Source organism: Dasypus novemcinctus, chromosome 4, assembly GCF_030445035.2.
Source record: "Dasypus novemcinctus isolate mDasNov1 chromosome 4, mDasNov1.1.hap2, whole genome shotgun sequence".
In the NCBI taxonomy this organism is placed as follows: domain Eukaryota; kingdom Metazoa; phylum Chordata; class Mammalia; order Cingulata; family Dasypodidae; genus Dasypus; species Dasypus novemcinctus.
The window spans coordinates 167505275-167519906 of NC_080676.1; the positions used below are offsets into that span (position 1 = coordinate 167505275).

The window sequence follows — 14632 nt, forward strand, 5'->3', positions numbered from 1 at the left end:
GTCTGTCATCTGTGTTGAATTAATTTTTTATGTCTTGATATATTATTTGTTCCAGTGCCATTTGTTGAGAAGATTTCTGTTTCCCCATTTGCATCCTGTTATGTTCCAATGGGCAATTCATTTTTGTAGCATTATATTTTATAATTCTTGAAATCAGGCAGTGTAAGTCCTCCCACTTTGTTCTTTTACAAAGTTTTTTGGCTGTTTATGTCCTTTGCATTTTCATTCAAACTTTAGAATCCCTTAGTGTGCTTAGTGTATTTAAATGATCAACTCGGGGAGAATTGACATCTTACCAATATTGGGTCTTCTGGTTCATGAACAACATGATTCATCTATTCATTTATTTAGGTCTTCTTTAATTTTTCACAACAGTGTTCTGTAATTTTCAATATACATATCTTGTATAGTTTTTTACTAGATTTATCCATGAATATTTCATACTTTTGATTCTGTTGTAATTTTTATTTTTAATTTCTGATTGCTCCTTGACAGTATATATAGTATAATTGATTTTTTATATTAGCCTTATGTCCTTAAACCTTTTTAAACTCACTTATTTGTTGTAGTAGCTTTTTATGTAGATTCTGTAGGACATTCAACATTCACAATCATGTCTGCAAATATAGGTTTATTCTCCCTTTCCAATCGTTGTGCGTTTTTTTTCTTTCTTATTTTATTGACATAGTAGAACCTCCAGTCCAGTGTTGAATGGAAGTGGTAAGAAGAGATAGTCTTGCCTTGCTCCTGATCTTAGGGGTAAAGATTCAGTTTTTTCACTTTTAAGTATGGTAGTAACTATGTTTTTCCAGGAGGTCCTTTTTCAGGTTGAAAATATACCCTTGTATTTCCTTTTTGCTGAGAGTTTTTTAATCATAAGTGAATATTGAATTTTGTCAAATGCTTTTTCTCCATCTTTCAAGATGATCATATGTTTCTCTTTTTTTAGTTTGTTATTATGGTGGATTACAGTGATTTTTGATTATTCAGTCAACTCAGCATTCTTGGGTTAAAATCTACTTTGTCCTGATGTACTTTTTTTATATTATTGGATTTGATGTGTTAAAATTTAAATTGTTTTGTGCCTATATTTGCGAAGAATGTTGATATGCTCTTGTAGCATTTTTTTGGTTTTGTTTTGTTTTTTCTGATTTTGTTAAAAGGTTAATGTTTGGTCCATGCAATGAGTTAGGAAGAAGTCCCTCATATTTAATTTCTGGAAGAATAAAAGGGGAATTGTTATTATTTATTCCTTGAATATTTGATGGAATTCACCAGTAAAGCCATTTATGTCAGGTTTTTTCTTTAAGGGAAGCTTTTCTTTCTTTTTTTTTTTTTTTTTTTTTTTTTTAGGAGGTACCCTGGATTGAACCTGGGGCCTTGTCCATGTGAAGTAGTCTCTCAACCACCGAGCTACACCCACTCCCCACTCCACATATGGGAAGGTTTTTAACTTTAATTTTTCCAGTGGATATTGGGTTATCTATTTCTTCTTGGGTTCTCTTTTTTTTTGAATGAGTTTTGGTAGTTCGTATTTTTTAAGAATTTGTTACAACTAAGTTATGAATTTTTTTGGCATGAAATATTTCATAACCTTTCAAAAATTTGATTTTTAATGTCTTCCATATCTGTAGTAATGCTGAGGTTTTCATTCTTGATTTTGCTAATTTGTGACTTTTTTCTCTTTTTTCTGATTAGTGTGTCTAAATGTTTACTAATATTGATCTCCTCAGGGACCAATTTTTGGTTTCATTGATTTTCTGTAATTTTTAAAAATTGCTTTCTATTTCATTTATTTGTACTCTTTATTTTTTCTTTTCTTCTGCTTACTTTGGACGTAATTTACTCTTTTCCAGTTTCAGAGTAGAAGCTTGTTTAGTTGACTTGAGACTTTTCTTATTTCCTGATACAGACTTATAGTGCTAAAATTTCCTTTTTGGCACTACTTTGACTACATCCCACACATTTTGATTTATCATGTTTTCATTTTTACTCGGGTCCCAATATTTTCTAATTTGCATTGTGATTTCTTCTTTGACCCATGTGTTATTTAGAATTTTGGTATTTTTCAAGTATTTGTAAGATTTTCCAGGAACTTTTCTCCTACTGATTTCTAATTTATTTCCTTTTGGTCAGAAAACATATTTTTCTGATTTCATTCCTTTTACATTTATTGAAACTTTCTTTATGGCTCAGAATAGGATCTATCTTGGAAAATGTTCTGTGATTACTTGAAAGGAATGTATATGTCATGCTGTTGTTTTATGGAGTGTCCTATAAATGTTAAATCATGTTGGATGATAGTGTTTGAATCTCTGATATCCTTTACTGATCTTCTGTCTAGTTGTTTTACCAGTTATTGAGAGAGCAGTGTTAAATCTTCCACCATTTTGTCTATTTTTTTCTATTCAATTTTTGCTTCGTGTATTTTGCAGGTGTTTATTAGGGGCATAAAACATTTTGAATTATTATGTTATCTTGATGAATTGATCACTTTATTATTATGTAATACCTGGTTTTACTTCTGGTAATAGTCTTTGCTTTGAAACCTACTTTTTCTTTTTCTTTTTGTCTTTATTTTTTAATATTACATTAAAAAAAATGAGGTCCCCATATACTTCCCACCCCCCTCACCCCACTCCTTCCCCCATAACAACAGTCTCCTCCATCATCATGAGACATTCATTGCATTTGGTGAATATCTCTGAGCACTGCTGCACCTCATGGTCAATGGTCCACATCATAGCCCACATTCTCCCACATTCCACCCAGTGGGCCATGGGAGGACATACAATGTCCTGTAACTGTTCCTGCAGCACCACCTAGGACAACTCCAAGTCCCATAAATGCCCCCACATCTCATCTTTTCCTCCAATTCCCTACCCCCAGCAGCCACCATGGCCACTTTCTCCACACCAATGCCACATTTTCCTCAATTACTAATCACAATAGTTCATGAATAGAATATCAGTAAGTCCACCCTAATCCATACTCTATTCCTCCATCCCGTGGACCTTGGAATGGTTGTGTCCACTCCACATCTATATCAAGAGGGGGCTTAGATTCCACGTGGATGCTGGATGCAATCCTCCAGCTTTCAGTTGTAGGCACTCTTGGCTCCCTGGTGTGGTGGTTGACCTTCTTCAACTCCATGTTAGCTGAGAGGGGTAAGTCCAGTAAACCAGAGTGTAGGAGCTGAAGTCTGTTGAGGCTCAGGGCCTAGCTATCACATGGTCAGTCCAGAGATTCAGGTCCCCTGGGTATATATTAAACCCCAGCACCAACTACAGTTCCGGTAAAAGTAACAGGAGAGGCTTGTGAACAAAGATCACATCTGAGTCCAGCTCCATCACATGGAAACACAAACTCCAAAGTAGGGCCAACTGACATGGCACTGAACTCCATCTGCCATGACCATAGAACCTGTGGGTCTCTGTAGCCCCAGAAGAACCAATGTAATACACCATATAAACAGATTGAAGGAAAAAAATCACATGATTATATCTATAGATGCAGAAAAAGCATTTGACAAAATACAGCACCCTTTTTTTGATAAAAACACTGCAAAAGATCAGAATACAAGGAAATTTTCTGAACATGATAAAAAGTTTATATGAAAAACCTACAGCCAACATCGTTTACAATGGTGAAATCCTGAAATCCTTCCCTCTAAGATCAGGAACAAGACAAGGCTGCCCACTATCACCTCTTCTATTTAATATTGTCTTAGAAGTACTTGCTCAAGCACTGAGGCAAGAACCAGATATAAAAGGCATTCAGATTGGAAAGGAAGAAGTCAAAATTTCATTATTTGCAGATGACATGATCCTATACATAGAAAACCCTGAGAGGTCTACAACAAAGCTTCTAGAACTCATAAATGAGTTTAGTAAAGTTGCAGGTTATAAGATCAATGTGCAAAAATCAGTAGCATTTCTGTACACCAATAATGAGCAAGCTCAGGAAGAAATCAAGAAACAAATACCATTTACAATAGCCAATAAAAAAATCAAATACCTAGGAATAAATTTAACTAAAGACATAAAAAACTTAGACACAGAGAACTATGCAAGACTGTTCAAGGAAATCAAAGAAGACCTAAATAAAGGGAAGAATATTCCCTGTTCATGGATTGGAAGACTAAATATTATTAAGATGTCTACTCTACCAAAACTGATCTACACATTCAATGCAATCCCAATAAAAATCAATACAGCATTCTTTAAGGAACTAGAAAAACTAGCTATGAAATTTATTTGGAAAGGAAAGAGGCCCCGAATAGCCAAAGACATATTGAAAAAGAAAAATGAAATTGGAGGAATCACACTACCTGACTTCAAAACGTACTACAAAGCTACAGTAGTGAAAACAGCATGGTATCACCACAAGGAGAGACACACAGACCAATGGAACCAAATTGAGAGTTCTGATATAGATCCTCATATATATAGTCATGTAATATTCGATAAAGCCACCAAACCCTCTCAACTGGGAGAGAATGGCCTATTCAACAAATGGTGCCTGGAGAACTGGATATCCATATGTAAAAGAATGAAAGAGGATTACCATCTCACACCTTATACAAAAATCAACTCAAGATGGATCAAAGACCTAAATGTAAGAGCCAAGACCATGAAGACTTTGGAAAGCAGTGTAGGGAAACATCTACAGGACCTTGTATTAGGAAATGGCTTCATGAACTTCACACCAAAAGCAGGAGCAGCAAAAGAACAAATAGATAAATGGGACTTCCTCAAAAATAAAGCCTTCTGTACCTCAAAGGAGTTTGTCAAGAAAGTGAAAAGAGAACCTACACAATGGGAGAAAATATTTGGTAACCACATATCTGATAGGAGACTTATAACCTGCATATATAAAGAACTCCTACATCTTGAAAATAAAGACAAACAACCCATTTAAAAAATGGGAAAAAGATTTAAACAGACACTTCTACTTTTTCTGATATTGATGTAGCCACTCTAACTTTCTTTTGATTAGGCTTAGCATGGTATTAATAAACCTTTTTCCATCCTTTTCCTTTTAACCTACTTTTTTTTTTTTAAGATTTATTTTTATTTCTCTCCCCCATCCCCCACCTCCTGCCCTGCATCCCCCACCCCAGTTGTCTGTTCTCTGTGTCCATTTGCTGTATGTTCTTCTTTTTGTCCGCTTCTGTTGTTGTCAGTGGCATGGGAATCTGTTTTCTTTTTTTGTCGTTGTTGTTGCATCAGCTTGCTCCTTCGGCTCTCCATGTGTGCGGCGCCATTCCTGGGCAGGCTGCACTTTCTTTCGCACTGGGCAGTTCTCCTTACAGGTTGCACTCCCTGTGCATGGGGCTCCCCTGCGGGGGAGGGGGGGAGCGGGACTGGCCACCCCTGAGTGGCACGTCACTCCTTGCGCACATCAGCACTGCACGTGGGCCAGCTTCACACGGGTCAAGGAGGCCCGGGGTTTGAACTGCGGACCTCCCATATGGTAGACGGACGCCCTATCCACTGGGCCAAGTCCGCTTCCCCCTAACCTACTTTTATGTTTGCATTTAAAGTGGGTTTCTTAGAAATAGCATATTGTTGGGTCTTGCTTTTGTTAATCCAGTCTTAAAATCTTTGCTTTTTAATTGGGATATATAGAGTATTTACAATTAATGTGGTTATTGATAGGATAAAGTTTAATTTTATTATCTTGCTATTGATTTTCTATTTGTCCCATGTTGTTAGATACCCTTGTCTTTTTTTTTTTTTGCCTTATTTTGATTTGAGTACTTTTTGTGATCCATTTTTCACTTTTAATAGCTTATTAGCTATAACTCTTAGGTTTGTTTTCAGAGATTGCTTTGAATTCATTGTATATGTCTACCTTCAAGTAATATTATACCAGTTCACACATAGTATAAGAACCTTACACACCTCTCCAGACCTTTATGTTATTGTTGTTAGGGTATTTTACTTCTACATTGTTATAAACTCTACAACACCTTGCCTTTTTATTTTATTTTAATGGTTTATTATCTTATAAAACATTTTAAAATAAGAAAAAATAGTAATTTATACATGACTTTTCTGTTTTTGGCGCTTTTCTTTTTGTAGATTCAGATTTCCTTCTAATATTATTTTCCTTTTGTACAATGGACTGTCTCCTTTCATATTACTTGTATTGCAGGTGTATTATTGATGATTTATTTTAGGTTTTGTTTGAAAAAGTACTTTGTTTTGTATTTGAAAGTTATTTTCAGTGTTTATAACTTTCTGGTTGACAGTTTAGCTTCTGGTCTGCATTGTTTCCAAGAAGCACTGTGTCAGTCATATCTGTGTTTGCCCCTCTGCATACTTGTCCCTGTTTCTCCTCTCCCCTCTTTTGGCTACTTTTAAAATTTTCTCCTTATTGTTGATTTTGGATAATTTGATTGTGATGTGCCTTGGTTTTAATTTCTTTCAGTTTTTTTTTTTTTTTCTGCTTAGGGATTAACATTCATAAATCTGTGGGTTCATAATTTTCATCAAGTTAAATTTTTTTTTGCCATTATTACTTCAAATGAGTTTTTGTCCAACTCTTCCCTCCCCTTCTGGTTCTCCAATTACATGTGTAGTTGGTTTCCTTAAATGATCGTATGGTGAACATTCTATTTTTTTTTTTTTTGGGAGGGTGATATCTCTTTTTCTTTTTGTTTCATTTTAGATCGTTTCTGTTGTTCTGTTTGCGGAACTTTTCTTCTGAGTATCCAATGTGATGTTAATCCCATCCAATGTGTTTTTCATCTCAGATGTATTTTTCATCACTAGATGTTTGATTTAAGTCTTTATATCTCTCCTTAACATTTTGTGCTTTCTTCTGTCTTCTTGAATATATACAGTATATTTATAATAGCTGCTTTAATGTCTTTCTATACTAATTATCTCATCTCTGCAATTCCTAGGTAGGTTTCTTATTGGTCCGCTATTTTTATTATGTGCTTCTTCGTTTGCTTAGTAAATTTTTTTTAAAGCTTTTTCTTTTTTTTTTTTTTTAAGATTTATTATTTATTTATTTCTCTCCCCTTCCCCACCCTCCCCCCGACCAGTTGTCTGCTCTCTGTGTCCATTCGCTGTGGGTTCTTCTGCTTATATTCTTGTCAGCACCAGGAATCTGTGTCTCTTTTTGTTGTGTCATCTTGCTGCTTCAGCTCTCCCTGTGTGCAGTGCCACTCCTGGGCAGGCTGCATGTTTTTCGCGCGGGGCGGCTCTCCTTACAGGGCGCACTCCTTGTGCATGGGGCTCCCCTACGCGGGGGACATCCCTACTTGGCATGACACCCCTTGCGCGCATCAGCACCGTGCATGGGCCAGCTCACCACACAGGTCAGGAGGCCGTGGGTTTGAACCCTGGACATCCCATGTAGTAGGTGGATGCTCTATCCATTGAGCCAAATCCACTTTCCTGCTTAGTAATTTTTGATTGGATGACAGACATTGTCAATTTTATTTATTTGGGTTCTGTATTCTTTTGCATGTCTTTAAATGTTTCAGAGTTTGTTTTGGTGTGCATTTAAGTTACTTGGAAAAATTTAGACCCTTTTGTGGGTTGCTGTGAAGCTTCATTGGGCAGCATCAGCGCAGCCTTTAGTCTGGAATAATTTAACCTGTTACTGAGGTCTTTCCCTTCTAAGTACACAATTCCATGCTTACTCAATTCCATGTATTATAAGGTATCTCCAGTCTAGTTGTTGGGAAAATAAACTTCCCCAGATCTTTGTGAACTACAGCTATTTTTAGTCCTACTTCTTTCTGGTAGTTCTTTCCATGGCCTCAAGTACTTTACACACTCACATTTGCGTATCAGTACTCAGGTGAAGACTCAAGGGGAATTTCCTCCAGACTTCTGGAGTACTTTCTCTGTGCAGCTGACTCGTCCTGGTATTCTGTCTTGCTAATTCTAGCTACCTTTGCCTCTCTGATTTCTCAACTCTGCCTCTTCTGGCTTTGCCTGGGTTTCCTCTTCTGTGCTATGACCTGGAAACTCTCTCTAAACTTTAGGCTGGGGCAATTATTTGTTTCCCTTCTCATTGTCCTGTATTGCCTGATGTCCAGGGTCTGAAAACCCTTGTTTCATATCTTTTATCTGATTTTTAATTGCTTGTGGCAGGGAGTCCATCTGGTCCCATTTCCTCTGTCATGCTGGAAGTGAACATTCCCTGTCTGAGGTTTTTCTTATATTCCTTCAATCTTGAATCATCACTAGACAGGTGCCTTTTTGGCTGCCTGTAGGATGGCAGAACTGTTTATTTGTCCATTAAATCTTTATACAGAGGAGGACTCCTTTGTCCTGTTGTCTAGCTAAGACTGTTTGGGAGTTCTGAGGTTTTCTGGAGGTCCCATCTACACCACACCACCTCTTGTCCTTACCACCACTCCCCTCAGATTCAGAGGGATTCAAGTATCAGTCAACTGACCAGAAACATCAGTCAGGTTTAGGATTTAGGGTTAGCTTTTAGAGGAGAGGAGAGTGGGGATCTAAGCTTCTATCAATATCTTTTAAGTTACAGACTTACTTTATAATGTAAATACTTTTTATGGATTTTTCCCTTTGGAAAACTGCCTTTGATATTCCAAATAACTGACTGATGAATTTATTAATAAATTATTTGGTTTGATAAAGTGTAATTTCTAAGGTGATGGATGATCATGGGTTCTTTTCTGCCTATGATTTCCAGTGGTAATTTTTTTTTTTTTTTTAACTATTTACAGGGGATATCCACAAAGAGAGAAGATTTTCGCATGGTTTCATGTAAGTATGTTTCCTGCAATTCTGTTAAAGAGGATTATCTTTAAATCGAATATTCTTTTTCTGTTGATTAAATGTGAAAGTTTTGCATGAGTATAATGCATGTGTCCTGCTAGCCGGCCATGGTATGGTCTCACACCCTCATGAGCAATAAGTTGGCCCATGTGTGATGAGTACATCAATGACATGCATGCTTTCCATTCTGGCTTTTTTAAAGCCAAGACCTGGAAAATGGTAGGTTTCCCCCTTTTCTATTAACCTTTCTTCTCAGAAGTTATTATGACCAAATGGTCCAGCAGGGGTCTTAGGGCCATTTGTAGGTCCTGCTTTGAATGGACACGTGCCTTTGTGCCTGTTGACCTGGCAACAGCATGTCTGTGCTGTGGCCAAGGCAGCACTTCCAAACTTTGTGATCCGGTAGGTGCCTGCTGCATGTGGTGGGTAGATAATGTCAAGAAGAGGCCCAGGGCCGGGGGGAGGGAGGTAGCCAGGTGGGGGGTACAGCCAGGCCCACAGCAGCACAAACCCATCTGAAACACAGCTCTGTGATCTTCTGACCCCAGGAGTCCTGAGTCTCCCTTCATAACTAAAAGAATAAGAGGGAGCTGCTTTCTTTGTTGTGGGGTAGGTGCCCCAGAACTCCCAGTGTGTGGCCTTCTGCAGTCTCAGTGGCAACCCGAGTGGCTGCAGGAGAGGGAGAACTGCTCCTCAGCGTGGCTGCCACTGACAGTCCTGAGCGTCCTTCACCTGCAGTAGTGGATGGTGACTGAATCCAGAGATGATCTGTGAGGGAGGAGTCAAAGAGCATAGGCTTGTGGGCACCCAGGGCTTGTGCCACTTGGTACGTAAATGATGACTTCCATGACATGATTTGAGAAACGTCCCCTACTTTTGTACCCTTTACTTAACAAATTTTTCTGTCCTCTATTTAGACAAACAAATGTTCTTGGTCTGATATTTCATAGAATTTCTCTATTACAGTCTGTAAACCTGCAGACTGACTACTGGCTACCTGTAATGTTCTGCTGATTTGATTATCAATCTTACGCGTTTTCTTTTTTTTTTTTAGATTATTTATTTATTTTTAAAAATTACATTCAAAAAATATGAAGTCCCATTCAACCCCACCGCCCCCACCCCCCACTCCCCCCACAGCAACACTCTGCCCCATCATCGTGACACATCCATTGCACCTGGCAAGTACATCTCTGAGTATCACTGCACCCCTAGTCAATGGTCCACATCACAGCCCACACTCTCCCACTTTCCATCCAGTGAGCCCTGGGGGGATCTACAATTTCCCGTAATTGTCCATGAAGCACCACCCAGGACATCTCCTCGTCCAGAAAACGCCTCCACATCTCACCTCCTCCTCCCATTCCCGAAACCCAGCAGCCACCATGGCTACCCTTCCCACACCCATTCCACATTTTCTCTGTGGACATTGGATTGGTTGTGTCCATTGCGTTTTCTTATATTCATCAATATTGTTCTTTTTATTTTCCTAGAAAATGACTAATTTCAAGGAAGTTTATAGGTATATAGGTACAACTGAATACATGTTATTCTCATAATACTTCAGTCCTCCCTTTATCTGTTGTTGTGTACCCTTTCTTATCTCTTATCTCTTATGTTTTTTCTTTGTTTTTAAATCAGTTGCTGAATCTGCCTTTTCCCCCAAAAAAATAGCTTTCTAATGTTTATATTGATCATTTATAATTTTATTAGCTATTTCATAAATTTTTCACTTTAAGTTATTTTTTTCCCTTTAGTTTTATGCTGTTATCTTTCTAGTTTTGTGATTTGAATGCTTCTTAATTTTTAAAAATTTTGTTTTCTAAATAATTTTTTTCCAAGACACTTTAATCTCCATCCCATTGGTTTTGATATGTAGTGATCTATTATATCATTTAAGAGTTTGCCATTTGGGGTATTTGTTCTTTAATTCAAGAATTAATTTGAAGATTACAAAATTTCTAAATAAATTTTTTTTGGGAGGGGGGGCATCAGGGAAAGACTATATTTTTGTTGCTAAATTTCCACTTTTAAAGTATCATGTTCAGAGGACATGGCCTGCTTGGATTAGAGAAAATTGACATGGGGATCAGGGAGCCCTAGGGGCTTTGGTAGTAAGAGTTTCACCATGGCTGAAGGTCATGAGGTTAATGCACTAGAGAGGGGGACGCACTGCAAGTTACCAACTCCCAGAGAGCAATGGGGGTATGGTGAGAGTATGCAGAGAAGATTCCAGGAGTGACATTGAGGCTATTTCATTTCTTTGTGGCTGGGAAAATGGAAAGATCACATTTAATGCAAAGAGGAACTGGAGTTTGGGGAGAATATTAACTTCTCTTTTAGACACCGAGGAAGAAATGCTGAAATCCTGGTTCTGAGCTGAGGGGAGGGCTTGGGGTCAGAGACATACATTGAGAATCGTGTGTAAAGAGTAATAGTTGAACCCATAGGGGTTGCAGTTGGGTAGGGATTAAGCTGCTGAAAAGTGGAGCTCCCCAAACACCATGGCCTCAATATGATCAGGTTTAGTTCTTTGATGTGATAGTTTTGAGGATGAATGGGCAGCTGTATTTGAGGCCATCCCATCTTGAGCTGTATCCCTGGCCAAGGCTTGTGGGTGTCCCTGCCATTCTCAGTATGTGGTTTCTGACTCTGGGTTTGAGGTGGCTGCTTCTGTTATTGTGGTCTCATAGCTGAAATGAATGCATGTGCATCTCATGGGCTTTCCAGCCTGAGGGAAGGGGAAAAGATACAAGGAGTGCAAACAACTTCATTTTTAAGGATTTGAAGCCAAAGTTATACCAACAGTGATTCAGGAACACCCTAGCAGTGAGGGAGGCTGGGAGATGTAGTCTCTAGTTGGGTGGTTCCTTGCTGAGCCACATCTTTATTATGGAGGAAGAGGAGAAGGGATTTGGGGGAAATATCTAACAGTCTGCTGTGGACAGTGTAACCAGGGGAGAACTGGAGAGAGAACCTTGGGGGCGATTGCCCATATCTCAGAGCCAAGGGATGAGGGCGACTAGCCAAAGGGTGTTTGAGTTATTTGAAGGTAGAAATAGAATTAACTTGATAGCTATAGAATTAACAGGATAGCTAAACCAAGAAAACTGCCTCGTTCAAGGTGTGAACTAAACTTTGCTAAGGAGACATTGCTTCTGGTGCCCCTCACTGAGGGGAGTGCCTCCCAAGTGTGTGGCTGGGCTCCTGCCTGCCCAGCAGGGCCAGCTGTTCCACTGTGAATTGAATTGGCAGCAGTTCCAGCATCAGCTGGTGTTATAGTGGTAACAGAGTGAGCGCTACCTACCTGCCCATCCAAGCCAAGAAAACCAGGACCCAAAGGTACAGGGGTGGCCACCACTTATTGATTGAAAAGTGGGCCTCAGAATCAGGAAGCCATGGAGTGTTGGCACAATGAGGGAAAGACATTTTTATATCCCTGTCACAGACACATGAGGCATACAGGGCTGCAGTGGCTTCAAGTCTGATTTGGCATTGTTCTCTTGCTCTGTTCCTTACCAACTGTGTACCCTTGAAAGTTCTGTAATCCCACTGAATCTCAGACTCCATTTTTATAGTGGAATCACACATGTCTGTGGAGCTCTGAGGGAGGGCCAGGTAGCATGGTGCATGAGCGTGCCAGGCACACAGAGTGGGCCCTCAGAGCACTGGTTTCCTGCCTACTTCTTTTCCTTCTTCCTCTCAGGTTCTTTCTCTTTTGGAGGGTGGTTTTCATTCTTTACTCTTTGCTTTGTTTTCTCCTCTCACAGGGATTTTGGAGAGTGGTGTCCTCCTACAGGTTTAGATTGTATTGCAGCCTGGCACGGAGGGGCTGCTCATTGTTTATGAGGTGATTCATTTTTCTCTTTGCCGCTCATGTTTCTAAGCTGTCTGGCTGCCCTGCATGCAGAGGCAGTAATGGATTTGGGGAATTGTTTTCTTTGGTCCGTGGTGACCAGGGATGGTGTAGGGGGTGTGGTGGGGTGGAGAACAAGTCATCTCTAGGTATATATTTATAAAGCAGCAGTCAACTTTTATATATGCTTTTGTTTTAAAAATATCCCACGCATCCATTATAGACACTGCACATTTAGTGTGGTTCATTAGCATGAGTAGTTTGGGTGTGCTCATGTGCAAGTGGCTGTGTCCTCTTTCAGTAGTAGTTGAGGGTACCCAATGTCTTCTAACTGTGGGGTGTCATACATGGTCGTGAGAGGCCAAGAATGCTTATATTTCTTTGATTCAACATTTTTCCTTTTATTCACAAACCTATCTGCTTATTCTAGACCTCTATTTTCTTTATCCCAAACTCTAGTGGCACTGGTAGTTTATACCATTCAACTTAGCATTCATTCCTATACCATCTTATTTTATATGTTAATTGTATCATGGCAGTTAGCCTTATCTTTGGATATGAAGGTTAACTGACAATACTCCAATCACAGTGAGCTAGAAAGAGGCTGTCAGTGTGGGTGCTCACTTTTTCCCAAGTGCTCTTGACTGCTTTGCTATTCAAATGTATAAGACTACTAACCCTACGGCTTTGATCACCTTTTATTGAATAAATGTGTTTGATTTTACTTGCCTGTCTCTCAGCTTCTGTTTTCCAACAAACAGCTTGTGAGACTCTCTTAATACCACTGAACTCTTGACCACTTTCTTTGCAGAGCCTGGGCCTCAAGCCAGATGCAGCAGGACTGGTTGCAGCTAGAGATCAGCTGTTATCTCGAGCAGAAGGCTGGGTTATTCTTATCATTCCCTTGTATTAATTTGGCAGAGTATGAACGGAAATAATGGGAAGAGAACTTTCTGGTAGGAGGCCCACCTGGTCTAGTGGAGTCAAGTGCTGGCCTGGGAATCCTGAAGACTGAGTTCTGTTTTCAGCTCTTCTCCCAGATTGCTGTATGACCTTGGCTGTCTCATCTGCAGTTTCTCCATCTGTGAAACTGCAATCTCTTCACCTATTCCTTGTCAGTCCTCTAAGTGGAAGGGGACAAGTATGAGGCAGGCATGCAAGCACTAGAAGCTTCTTCAAAGAGGGTGAGGGTCCTCAGCATCTCTCAAAGTATAAATATATAACCATGTGAGAAGATGGTTTTCATAATAATCACTCCAAGCAAAAGCTCCTCACTTGTCACTAACATTTCTTCAAAGTCAAGTCTTTGATTCTCCCATTTTATCAATTAGCAAACTGAAGCCAAAGATGAGTTAGCTCCAGAGCAGAAATTCAAGTTCAGGGCTCCCCTAGTCCAGAGTTTTCTCTTACCTCCTTCAAGACATTACTTTTAAACTGTAAGAAGTTCAGAATCTAAGTACTTGTTGGGGTTTGAGTCATGCCCCCCACAAAAGACATGGTTAGGTTCCAACCCCTGGTCCTATGGGTGTGAACTTTGAAGATGTTATTAGTTAAGGTGTTCCCAAACTGAGTGACGTTTGGCCTTAATCCAGCATGATGATTAATAAGAAATCGAAACTGGGAAATGGACTTGGCCCAGTGGTTAGGGCATCCGTCTACCACACGGGAGGTCCGCGGTTCAAACCCTGGGCCTCCTTAACCCGTGTGGAGCTGGCCCATGAGCAGTGCTGATGTGCGCAAGGAGTGCCGTGCCACGCAGGGGTGTCCTTCGTGTAGGGGAGCCCCACGTGCAAGGAGTGCTCCCCTTAAGGAGAGCCGCCCAGTGCGAAAGAAAGTGCAGCCTGCCCAGGAATGGCTCCACCCACACTTCCCGTGCCGCTGATGACAACAGAAGCGGACAAAGAAACAAGACGCAGCAAATAGACACAGAGAACAGACAACCTGGGGGGGGGGGGCCGGGGCGGTAAATAAATAAATAAATAAATGTTTAAAAAAAAAAGAAATA

The 14632-nt window shown here is 39.7% G+C and overlaps 1 protein-coding gene across 8 annotated transcripts in view; it reads left to right on the plus strand.

The window, feature by feature from the left end:
* The window catches only part of PCBP3 (poly(rC) binding protein 3), a 398007-nt gene that overhangs the window by 117024 nt on the left and 266351 nt on the right, over positions 1-14632 (plus strand). For all 8 annotated transcript variants that reach the window (XM_058296363.2, XM_058296370.2, XM_058296366.2 and 5 more), the window contains exon 2: positions 8720-8759. The gene's annotated coding sequence lies outside the window, so the exon portion shown is untranslated. The remainder of the gene's footprint in view (positions 1-8719; positions 8760-14632) is intronic.